Source organism: Eretmochelys imbricata, chromosome 2, assembly GCF_965152235.1.
Source record: "Eretmochelys imbricata isolate rEreImb1 chromosome 2, rEreImb1.hap1, whole genome shotgun sequence".
Classification (NCBI taxonomy): domain Eukaryota; kingdom Metazoa; phylum Chordata; order Testudines; family Cheloniidae; genus Eretmochelys; species Eretmochelys imbricata.
This window is the reverse complement of record NC_135573.1, coordinates 198,883,923-198,897,434: the sequence shown is the minus strand read 5'-3', so window position 1 is coordinate 198,897,434 and position 13,512 is coordinate 198,883,923.

Genomic DNA, 13,512 nt, shown 5'->3' with positions numbered 1-13,512 from the left:
AATCTCCGAGGTGAGCAAATCCACCAATAAGCGCAAGACCCACGAAGGTAGAGGAAGAACTTTGTCACACCATGCACTGGTCTGAAACTAGTGAATTTGCACCTTGTTAATTAATGTTGGATATTTACAGCTTGCAAAATGCCCAGTGCATTGGGAATTTCATTAAACTTCAATAGACATACTTTCTTACATTGCCTGTGCATTTTCATAGAATTGCACATCTTAATGCACCCTCCAGTCCTTATATATGTATCAGACAGCTGCACTTGAAACTATGAGCCTGTGTGTAACATCTTTTCCCATAATTCTATTTAGTATACAGTATTTTGACAAAATTATCTGTGACGAACCACCCCATCAGTGAATTTAACTGCTTACTTGTTAACAGTTCATGTCCTCAGACTTGGAAGGTCCTCCATAGTATTAGTAACTGGATTGAAGTTGGCTTGAAAAATGGTTAGTTCTCACTGGGATTTCTAGGGCCATGGCTTCTAGGCTATTGACATAATGCAATAGTCAAATCATTGCTTTTTGGAGACTCGAATTCTCATACGCACACCGTACATTAAAAAGAAAACATCAAGTGTTCATCAAGGAATTTTTAACGGTTAAGAATGGTGGTTAAGCTTTATACTGGAAGCCTGACAATGGAGCATGCAGAACTTAAAAAACGAACTTTAAAGCTGAAAGCAAAATTGAGTTAGAACCTAGGAGTATGTAATAAATGTAGCCTGCTAAACAGAATAGGTGGGATATTTGCATGAACACATTTTAAATAAAAATGTTTAAAAAAATATTTTTTAGCCCTGATGAAAGACTACTACTGTTCTAGATTTGCTAATGATGCTTCAGAATGTGTTCAGATGCCAGACATTCATGACTATGTGCAGAAACTGGGGCCAGATCCTCAACTGGTGTGAATCAGCATGGCTTCTTCTTCAGTGGAGCACCAGCTGAGGAACGAGCCTATGAGATCTGTGATGTTATAGAATATATTCTGTGGCTTGTCTAGTGAACTTGGAAGAGCCAGTGGACTTTGCAAAGGTTTTTTTTTTGACGGTTGATTGGACCTCACTAATATATCTAACTAATGCCTGATTAGGAGGGAGCATTCATTACATATCTCTGGAATTAACTCAGGTTTGTTTTCATCAGTGATTTTTCTTTTAAGAAATCATGTGGCTTTGGTATCATTCCTTATTGCCCTTTGAATACCTAGTTCTCTTTATCTTTTCCGTTTCTATTTTTCTTTTTTGTTGTCAGTAAGTGAGTAGAAGTTGCAGCATCTGGGTGCATATATATATATATACATATTTACTTCAGTATGTTAATGTATATAGAATTGTAATAAAATTATTTCAGAAAATATTTTTATGACAGAATCCTTCTAATTAATCATAATCTCTCTGCTAAAGAAAGTCACATTCTTTGCCTTCCAGCTACAGCAAACATCTTTTAGACACCATAACTTAAATGAAAAATTACTGTTGTATTGTAACATGCAAAAGGCCTGGCAAGGGAAGATTCCTGGTTAATCACCCTTTGGGTGATGTTTGCCTCTACAATTGTTGAACTTTTAAAAGTAAAATGGTTTGAGTTCCTAGATTACTATTAAAGGCACTAGGTCACATTCATCCATGGTATTAAATGAGTGCAGCTGCATCCACTTATACTAGGGCTGCATTTGTCCCATGGTTGGCAAATACTAAGCCAAAAATATGCCTAGCTTTATGTGTATGGGGAAAAGGTCTCTCACTCACAGGGGTCAGAGAGCCTCCACATTACCCTACACACTACTCTGAATAGGTCATCCATTGGGGTGCATTTGGGACAGTTGTAGAAAGTGGATACAGTGGCCCCACACATACCTCCTGCAGTTATGGAAGGGAATTATCTGTGTTTAGTTTCCTGAACAAAGCCTATTTACTTGCACTTTGTGAGGAGATAAACAAATCTCACCGACTGAAAGATGAGGCCCAAGAATGTTGCAGTTCTCACTTCAGCAAAACTCAAATGTGGATTCAGTGGAGGTTTTGCCTCAGAAGGGTCTGCAGATTATGGCCTGTAGAACCTAACAACTTTTCTGATTTTACTTTCTGAAGCCAATGATGTCCATAACTTCAGTATTTGTGAATCTAAAGTATTTGATGGGGTTTGCCATAGGATTCCAACTAAGCTACCTAATGGAGAAGCTATGGAAAATGTATATTAATGAGAATATTAATGTGCCCACTTCATACTGAAACCAGGTTTGACAATGTTTATGTAGCCTAAGGCCTGAAGGATGATGATAGAAAGAACAGATTGTTTAGCTGAGAGCAAAGTTAAAACATGTCATGCCTGTGTTTCTGTTCACTGGTTTTAATGTTTTGTGCAGTCACTGTGCTATAGGAATCATATTGTGCATCTATAGGTGGATAATTTCTTATCCACAATCTCTCTGTATGGAAGTATAACTGTACAGAAAACACAAGGTTGCTCTTCATTGCAGAGAAACCAATTAGAGCACAGTTTATTACACACCTGAGATTCTAAATGAAAAATATTCAGATAAAAGGTTCTTGATCAACAAAATGTGAAAAAACCTTTCAGTTTTAGTCCACTTGGATTTGGGTAATGTGACTCTCCTTAGTTCAGAGAGGGTGTAATCTTTTCCATCAGAGTACTCTCTGTTTGGCATGAGGACTACACCTACTCTATCATGTGAAAGGGCAACTGTGAAATAAGTTTTTCTCTTTCTTTCAGGATTGAGGGGGAGGTTCACTTCACTATCGGCTATATCATAGCCTCATCTCCCAGGCAGCTGCATAGTGTGAATAGCAGGAGTACAGAGACTCTACATCTCTCTTCCGCAGCCTATGTAAGGGCTAGCCAGAATGGAATCTTTGCGCTTGGGGCTGATAATGGAAGTAAACTCATAAAAAATATGGTTAGAAAGGAGCAGGCAGTAGCTGGAGCTGGGGCTTAACCTGCTTAGCATCAGGCAATGTAGCTGTGGCTCTACATCATTCCTTGTGCATAACGGTGGCTCGATGCCCCAGTCTAGGCCTATAAGAGATCATTCCATTCTCAGCATGGTTTAGTAGGTTTCTTCAAAGCAGAGGGTGGGAGTTATCCTGAATTTGTTTGCAGTGTTTTGTTCTGAAACTGCAAAACTGATTGCATTTAGGATTTTGATCTTGGCCACCAGACATGTCAGTGCACAGCCAAGCCCTTAATTCTAATCCATAATTACTTGTTATGTAGCTTTCTTCAGTAGCTCCATGCCCCTCCGATTAAAGCATATTTATCTTGCTCTGTAAGACCAATGCATTGGAGAAATAGATCTAGTTACTGTAAAAATATTTTTTGTAATAATTCTGATTGGGTTTCTCCTTCCTTCAAGAGATGCTAACTGTAATATGTATCCCTCAAAATGAATAATTTCCACATCTTGTAGTAAGGAGAATGAGTCAAAACTCTGGGAGCTTCTATTAGAGTTTTTTTCGGTGCCAGAAGTGACATAAATTTATTTACACATGCATACATTTACACAGAAATAAATGGATGAATAGATAGTGTAGATAGAATGAAAGAACGCTGCTCTTTTAAATTGAAGTGCTTGTCACGGACGTTAATTTAGATGTAGTATTAGCAAGGCTCTTTAAAGGTCAGGTTTCCCCTGGAGCATTAGTTTACCCAGGACATTTTTACAGATGATGTGCTACAGATGTAATGCATCTAATAACTACATTTTGGCTTCATCTACTTGATTAATCAAATACCTTTCTTCTCAAAACTGAGCATTCTATGACATGTCATACGTGAGATGCGGGAAGACAGCCTGTTAATACTGTGTCAACCAGAACTGATATTTTGTTCGAGGTGTGTTAAAAGGGTGGAGGAAAAAAAGCTACAGGTCATTTATTGTTTAAGAGTGGACTACTGCTCCTGAAAATAGGAGAGAGACAAGGTAGGTAAAGTAATATCTTTTATTGGTCCTACCTGTCTTGTTTCTCACATATCCTGGGACCAACACAGCTACAACTCTGAAAATAGGGTCAATCCATTGCTTAATGAAGGGGAAAATGGTTATGAATGGCAGTTTCTCTCTGTGTGGAAAGTGGCAGTCTCAGGATGCCTGGTGCTTGGTGTTTTCAGTGGATGAACAGCATGAATGCTATAGGCACAGATGGGTTGCAAACTGATCACATTGGGCACAAAAGCATACTGTATACAGCCAAATTGTATATTCTGGATTCATGCAAAGTCATAGGTGGTTAAGTGCATTGTTATCACAAAGAGAGAGCATAATTCCTGCAATTATCTTCTGTCCTCCTGCTAACAAGGATCCTTAACATGTTTTGCTGGCTCTTACAGGCTGAATGTGAATACGGTAGTTGACTGGAAACCAGAAAGGGTCCATTCCTGTGATTAGTAGGATTGTTTTCCTCATAAGAAATGGTTTGTTTTCCCTATTTAACATGGACATGACTATGTTGTAACACCACTCTGGGCTCTAAGCTATTGCTGTTTGAACATATTCTACCCTTGTCAATGGAAATGTTACTTAAAGATCCAGAGTAAAATATGACCTATTCTCAGCAATGAATCAGAATCTGAATTCTTGGTCAAACTGCAGCAGCATGGGCCCATAGATAGGGCACTGGATGGGGAGTCAGAAAACCTGGGTTCTCCTCTTCTTTCTGCCATTGTCTCTCTGTGTGACCGTGGGCATATTGCTTGCCCTTTTTGTATCTTGGTTTTCCATCTGTAGAATAGGCTTATTGACACTTACCAACCTTTTGTAAGACCCTCTCAGATCTTTGGATAAAACGTTCTATAGACGTGCTCAGTATTTGTTATCAGTTTTGTGCATTTTGTGGGGCAAATGCTATCCATCGCTGTAACCTCTGCTGGAATGTGAGGTCTGAAAGGCAGGAGAATGGGTGTGTATCCACTGGATTGGGAGTGGGTTCTGTGTACTTGACAAAAGTGATCTGCATCCTCTTCTGAGTTGTGACACTGTTCTTGGTGAGGTACTATAGTAGAACCTCAGTTACGAACACTAGAGTAACGAACTGACCAGTCAACCACACACCTCATTTGGAACTGGCAGTATGCAATCAAGCAGCAGCAGAGACAAGGGGGGGCAGGAAAAAATGCAAACACAGTACAGAGTTAAATGCAAACTACTAAAACAATAAAGGGACAGCAGCATTTTTTTTCTGCATAGTAAAGTTTCGAAGCTGTATTAAGTCAATGATCAGTTGTAAACTTTTGAAAGAACTATAACATTTTGTTCAGTTACGAACATTTCAGAGTTACACACAACCTCCATTCCCAAGGTGTTTGTAACTCTGAGGTTCTACTGTATCATTGATTCAATCAGTGGGTTTTTGGCAGGTCAAGTTGGTTGCTCTGTCAGCACTGATCCCACTGGCCAGCTTCCCTCACCCACATGCCCTGTATAGGGATGTAAGTTCAGAGACTGTTGCATCTCTGAGGCTATGTCTACACTACAGTCGGGATCGATGCTCTGGCGGTCGATTTAGCGGGTCTCATGAAGACCCGCCAGATCGACAGCAGATCACTCTGCAGTCGCCGCCTGTACTCTACCCCCAATGAGAAGTGTAAGGTAAATCAATGAGAGAGTTTCTCCCGTCGACCCCCAGCAGTGTAGACCCCGCAGTAACTTGACTCTAGCTATGTTATTCACGTAGCTGGAGTGGCGTAGTGTAGGTCGATTTACCACGGTATCGTAGATGTAGCCTACATTTGTGGGGTAACATGGGATTAGGATTTTGTGCTCTGAAAAGCACTCCTGCACCAACCCCATTTATTCAGGTATGCTGTAGTGGAGAGGATTTGACTGTCTCTCTCCTTTGTCCAAACTGCATTCTTAGAAATCAGAGGCAAAATACAAACTTTCCTTTATGTTTATTCCTGTAATTGCCTCTTGTGTGTGTATAATCGTAAAACAGCATCATGCTTGAAGATCTTTAAGCAGTTCTGCTCCTGCAGCCTAGGAGCTGTTGGTATAAAAACCCGTTTAAATACTGAAACTGTTTCAGAATTTAAAGAGTTTTGAACTTATGATTGATTTTAAAAGTGATCCTCATTTTAAACATCAAAAGGGAATAAATAGTGTCTTGTTCTGATATTGAGCTAGTTTTAAAGTTAAATGACTTGAACAGTGAACAGTCTCATAGGAAACTGTGTTCTCATTTCAACCCCTAAATTCTCATGCACGTTTTAGTGTACCTCATTTGAGAATGGTGCTGCAGTGTTTCCTTCGACTGCACTGAGCGAGAGATTCTGTACCAGCACTGTAGTCTGATAGGATTTCTATTAGCTGGTTTAAAAGAAAATGCATTGAAAATATTGAATCCAGTCTAATATTTTTTCAGGCTAATGGAAGTTCAGCAGAAAGATATCGTAAGAAAAGAATTAGGATAGCTATCTTAAGAGGGAGGGAGAGATTTAAAAAAACATTGACATAGAGATATGGTAAATAAAGTATGGGATGAAGAGAGAGCGCTATATAATTGGTGAAGACTGGTCTGTGGGATTGGCTTATCCACACATGAACCATTATTTAGAATTGCTCGCCAAACTCCTTTTAATTTTTTTGGTGGTTTTCTTTCTTTGGCTTATATGCCTCAAAAATTGACTATTTGTGTAATTCATGTAACGTACACACTGTCCTATATTGGTAAATGCTGTTTAGCCTGTGCAGTTGGGTTTGTCCTGGTGTTCTGGCTCAGTCCTCTCCATTGACTGTATATCATTTAATGAAAGTCTGACATCGGAAGCACCAAGAGCTACATTTGAGGACTAGATAAAGTATAAAATGAGTAATGTGTGCGCTCCTGTCTTATTGACCTTAACATTAACATTCCTTGTATGGCTTATCTTCAAGCTTGCTTTTCACTTTACTGACACTTGAAGGCATAATTACTTTAATTGAATAACTGGTAGCCACTTGAGCATATTCTCTGTATTCCTTTTTCTTTAGCATGGGCCCAGAATAATGGATCAACATGACATTGCTGTTACTCTAAGCTTGACCCAGTCCACTTGGAGTTTGGCTTAGGTAAGGAGTAGGAGAAACTGTAGATGATGTCCCAATGCTGGTATTTCTGTTCAAATAGGGCTTATGAAGCAAGGGTTTTCAGCAAACAGAAACTGATTTATTATAGCTGGGACTTTCCTGTAGTAAAAAATATTTTTGGTAAAGCCACTATTATTACTGGCATGTATCATTAGGACTAGTGGTGCAAGAGTTGAAGCTAAATTGTACATGCAGTATTAGGTGGGAGTCTGGACTAATTCATCTCTATTTGTTTCCATTTCTTGAACACACAATGGACTTGGTTTTCATGGAAATTTACTCTGTTGCCTCTAGTTTAAGTCTTAACCAGTCACTAAAACGTATTAACATTCCCTTAAGAAAAGGATTGTGACTTTTTGGGGCCCTGGGACATTTTTTTCAAGGTCACTAGGGCACTTATTTGAAATGTTTGTTTCGAGATGAGTGGATAACTAGTTGACGCAATCAAAAAACAAACAAACCCCATAACCTTAGTGCACACAGAAAGGTCAGGTTTCAGAGTAGCAGCCGTGTTAGTCTGTATCCGCAAAAAGAAAAGGAGTACTTGTGGCACCTTAGAGACTAAAAAAATTTATTTGAGCGTAAGCTTTTGTGAGCTACAACTCACTGCATCGGATGCATGTAGTGGAAAATACAGTGGGGAGATTAATATACACAGAGAACATGAAACAGTGGGTGTTACCGTACACACTGTAACAAGAGTGATCAGGTAAGGTGAGCTATTATCAGCAGGAGAGCGGGATGGGGTGGGGGGAAACTTTTGTATTGATAATCAAGGTGGGCCATTTCCAAGAAACAGTGCGGGGGGGAATAAACATGGGGAAATAGAACTATTTCCCCATGCTTATTCCCCCTCCCCCCCCCACTGTTTCTCACACGTTCTTGTCAACTGCTGGAAATGGCCCACCTTGATTGTCAATACAAAAGTTTCCCCCCACCCCATCCAGCTCTCCTGCTGATAATAGCTCACCTTACCTGATCACTCTTGTTACAGTGTGTACGGTAACACGCACTGTTTCATGTTCTCTGTGTATATTAATCTCCCCACTGTATTTTCCACTACATGCATCCGATGCAGTGAGTTGTAGCTCACGAAAGCTTACGCTCAAATAAATTTGTTAGTCTCTAAGGTGCCACAAGTACTCCTTTTCTTTTTACAGACAGGTCACTTGCTTTTGAAGGTTACCATCATATACAAACTAGTAGGGAATTGGTAGAGCCTTTCTCAGGAGAGTCTTAATTTAATTCAGACAGACTTGGGAAATTGTGATAGATACGGAAATTGTGAGGCTCTCTGTTAAAACACCCATGATAAGGACTCAATAGCCAATTAGTCCAAAATAATTATGGCATTTTTTTTTCATAAAAGCAATAACTTCAGAAAACTATTAGAGGGAACAGCCAAACAGCTTCTGTGGTTGAAGGTGTACAGCAAATAGGTATCAAGTGACTATCACTTGTGAATTATTTCATATTTTCCTGTCTGTTAGCTACATCCTCTCCCTGGTGCAAAATCAGTAAATGGGCTTTTTGCCAGAAGGTTACACACAAGTCAGGAGAAAAGGGGGCTGAACTCTGCCCTTTGCTCAGTGACTGATATTGCTGTGGCGTGGCAGCTGAGGGGGCTGCTGGCAAATGAATCTACATGTGCTATGCCCTAGCACTTCTTCTGGCCCAACTGTAGCCTCTCTCAAAAACTGCTGTACAATTAAAATGATTTAGCCCTGTGGACTTCTTACAGGTTGTTGATCCCCTGGACAGTTCTGTAGATTCTGCTTCTCCAGTGCTGAGAAGAATTGTGCAATTTCTTTTGTAATCAGGCATTGCACAACCCTCATCTTGGCTAAAGGATGTGATCCTATGAGCCTTGCAGCTACTATTAGTGTTAGTGACAATAAACTGCAGAAACAGAAGGTGGAGACTTACATCAACAGCACTGCAGCTAGTCTTTTCCAACAAATTTACAGGACATGAGTGTGACATTCAGTGAATGCAGAGAGCACTGTATTTGTTACTGTTGTTTTTTTCTTTTACTGGGTTGGTCTTTAGAAATACTCAGTTTGTTTTTAGGTATACTGATCTATAAGAGTATTGAGCACATAATCCTATAGATCATGGACACTGAGGTGCACCATAAAAGGCTGGATCCTCAGCTGCAGTAAATCAGCACAGCTCTGTAGGCTTCACTGGAGTTCTGCTGATATCCGCTGAAGAACTGGCCTGAAGTGTTACTTTACCAGTCAGAATACCTAGGGTAGATAAAAATGATAGTGAGAGAGACTTTGTTCCTAGCAAGCTCAGGAATTAATAAGGAGTAGCTTGAAATTCTAGAGAGGGTATAATTGAGGACATTTTAAGGAAAGGTCAGCATAGCTTTGCCAAAATGGAACATCAGTTGTGTTGAGTGCAGTCTCTAAGTAAGGCCTGAGGGCCCTGGTAAATCACACACGACCATGCTGCATGTCACTGAGTCTTGGAGCTCAGTTCAGGCCCAGGGGCTATTTGGAAAGATGGATCTGTTTGTGATAACCAAACAACAGTGACATGTTGTTCTAATGAAGTGTATGAAAGAAAATGCAGAAATATGATAAATATGATGTATGGATCTTGCAACCTTAATTCAACCTTAGTGAAGTTTTTTTTTGTGTGTGGGAATATATATCATATTGTATGGCTGAGTGTGATCCATTGAATGGTTTATGGATATGCTGCTCCAGGGGGTGTTACACACTCACTACTGAATGCTACATTTTGCATTTGGATCTCTGATTTAACAGAAAACGTGCAAAAACTGATTCATCCAGCCAATTCTCTACTGGTTATACATCTGAGGCTCAGGATCTTCATTTGTTACTTTAATATTATTGTAAATGTTGTAGACATATGGCTTGTTTTTGTTTTTTTTTAAATGTAAAGGTCTCCATTTCAAATAAGCAATGAAAAATCTAAAGAAACAAAACAAAGAATTACAAGGGTCTGACAGAAATTTTGATTGTACTAGTGGCTGCAGAACTGCCTGTTTGAAACAGTAGCCTATGAAGAATTTATGTAGTTTGCAAAATCCACTTATTTTTGCTATCATTTTCCCTCTTTTTTGCGGACCAGCCACTTCAAATGCAGGAGCTATGCATATCTAGAGATATGGTGCTTTTTGTTGGATGCTGGAATGGGATGGATTAATAGTTTAGTTTAATTTCTCGTTGTCCCTTTCATGCTTTAGGAGATTCACAACAGAAGGCTGAATAGACCCCTAGTGTCTAATGCTGGCCAGTGGTGATTATCATCATTGTCCAAATTACAACGTTTTATAGTGCCCACAAGTGTGCTACGTGCTTCACAGAAAGTGTGTAAATGATAAGTTCCTGATTCAAAGAGTTTACAGTTGAAGTGGTAGGATTGACAAACAAGTAAGGTTATAACCCACTGAGAAAAGAAAGAACATTGAGGAGGAACATAGGTTGTCGATAAAGGATAAGGCCGTTACTCAGGTCACACATCTTAGAGGGTAAAATGTGGTGTGTATGAAATACTCACTTTTTTTTTGTACAGTGCTGCAGAGTGATTGGAGTGAGGGAAGGACTTGACAAATAGTATTGGCAGTCCAAAAATAAAAAGCATTGTGTAGTAAACGTGGAGATGTCTGAGAGAAAGAGATTAAAAGGAGTACCAAGGTTGACATCATTGGCAAAGTGGAAAGGGCAAGGGAAATGTAAAAGGAGACCGGGTCAGAAATATATACTGGAACTACTGTAGTGTGGCACTTGCTTCTCTGCATTGCCTTAGGCAGCTCCCTTAGCTTTCACTGGAAGATTTAATTATTGCTGTATTGGCGCAGTGTGATGCACCCTAGAAAAATCCCATTGTCTGATATAAACACTGAATAAAGCAAGGTAGAGTGGGAGTGTAATCCTTAACAGGTGCAGAGAAGAGCTACTAGATGATCAGAGTAATGGAAAACCTACCTTATAAAATAGAGTCAAAGAGCTCGGCTTGTTCAGCTTAACCAAAAAATAAACTGAGGGAAGATATGATTACTCTCTATAAATACATCAGAGGTCTAAATACGAGGGAGGGAGAAGAGTTATTTAAATTAAGCCCCAATGCTGACACAAAAACAAATGGATATAAACTGACCATCAACATGTTTAGGCTTGAAATTAGATGAAGATTTCTAACCATCAGAGGAGTAAAGTTCTGGAACAGCCTTCCAAGGGGAGCAGTGGGGGCAAAAAACCTAACTGGCTTCAAGACTGAGCTTGATAAATTTGCGGAGGGGATGGCATGATGAGAGTGCTTACAATGGCATGTAGCTGATCTGCGACTGCTAGCAGCAAATATCTCCAATGGCTGGTGATGGGATGCTAGATGGGGAGGGCTCTGAGTTACTACAGATGAGTCTTTCCCAGGTGTCTGGCTGGTGGGTCTTGCCCACGTGTTCAGGGTCTAACTGATCATCATGTTTGAGTTTCGGAAGGAATTTCCCCCTGGGTCAGATTGGCAGACACCCTGTAGTTTTGTTTTTTTTTTGCCTTCCTCTGCAGCACTGGACACGGGTCACTTGTAGGTTTAAACTGGTGTAAATGGTGGATTCTCTGTAACTTGAAGTCTTTAAGTCATGATTTGAGTTCTTCAGTAATTCAGCCAAAGGTTGTGGGTCTCTCACAGGAGTGGGTGGGTGAGGTTCTGTGGCCTGCAATGTGTAGGAGGTCAGACTAAGTGATCATGATGGTCCCTTAATGTCTGAGAGTCTAATTATGAGTTTCCATGGTCTCTTCTGGATTTGTATCTAAAACGTAACATTACTCAAACATATTTTTCTTTTTTCTTTTTACCAGTTTTTTAAAAATAAAAGCAAAGAAAGAAGAAAATAGTTTGAATGGAAGGGTCCAAGATTCCTTTGTTGTGTGTATCATTGAGACCAGAGTGGGCAATCACTGATTCAGGTATGTTATAGTTGATCATATCAATTTGTATTATTGGGAATCATTAATACATGTATAATTGACAGTGTAAACCACGAGGGCTGTAAGTGTGAGATGCTTATTTATAAGAAAGGATTAAGCACTGTTTGGATAATACAGCTGAGAGCTTCATGCTGAGCCAACAGGCTAGGCTCTCGGCACTGGGCAGCCGGCCACCCCGCTGGGAGCTCTATGCCGAGCTCGCAGCCCCCCACACTATCCCACTTAAATTGGTACAAGCACTTCTTGGTGAGGGTGTGCACCATTGACATTGTATGGACATGAAAAATCGCAGTAATTAGTGCAGGGGATGTATGTCGACCTAACACAGGTTGACTTAATTGTATAGTGTAGACAAGACCTTAGTGTTAAGGCTCCACCTAGAAGGAAGCAAAGGCCTTGTAAGGAATTGTTCTGCCCTTGGGAAGGGCAAAAAATAGTGGCAGAAAAGGGAAAACTGGAGGAGGGGATGAAAAAGCAGAGGAAAGGAAAATAAAGGACAAGGAAGTTGCAGAATAACAGTACTTGCAGGGTCATTACTTATCATGTCTTTCCTAAACATTTTAAACTCTTCAAACTAGAAGCAAAAGGTGAGAAAATTCCCCACCTCCCTATACAGATAAAATCCCAAAATTAAAACTCTGAACATTTCTACAGAGATCAAACTACAGATTCAGATTTCTAGAAAAAATGTTTCATAATGAAGCCTAGGAAACCAACCAGAAAATTCTGTGCAAAATATACATAAATTATGTACTTTTCTGAAATAGTGTGAAATAATATCGTAGGTCATCGTTTCATCTGAATGTTGGTTATATAATTTTTCCAGGTGAGGAACACTGACTATTTTGCATGGAAAACAATTGATTAGGGCAGTGGTTCTCAAACTTGTTCCACTGCTTGTGCAGGGAGAGCTCCTGGCGGGCCCGGACGGTTTGTTTACCTGCTGCATCGGCAGGTTCGGCCCATCACGGCTCCCAGTGGCTGCAGTTCGCTGCTCCAGGCCAATGGGAGCCGCTGGAAGCGGCGCGGGCCGAGGGACGTACTGGCCATTTCCTCACTGCCTTTTTTTTGTAGCAAGAGGAGATGCTTTTTCCCATACTTTGGAAGCTTCTTGAATAGAAGTAGTATTACAGTGAGATTGTGTCGCTTCATTGTACTGTAGTTCATTTAGTCCCAGGTGTACTATGTGTGTGTTCGGTCTAAGAGAGGGCATGGGAGTCCTGCCAAGTGCTTCAGTTTTTCTTGGCTCCCTGCCTAAGTGCTACATTTTTCTAACTTGTGAAATGAATTTCAACTTGTAACCTGTGGCACTTTCAAGGTCATAATTGGAAGGTGTCAGGTGTGCTTTAAGAATTGCTCAACAAGTACCGGGTCTATTAAAAAAAAGTTCCTTTTTTAAAAATTGCTGGCTTACAAATAGCTCAAAAGCAAACTAGCATGAACTCTTCAACACCT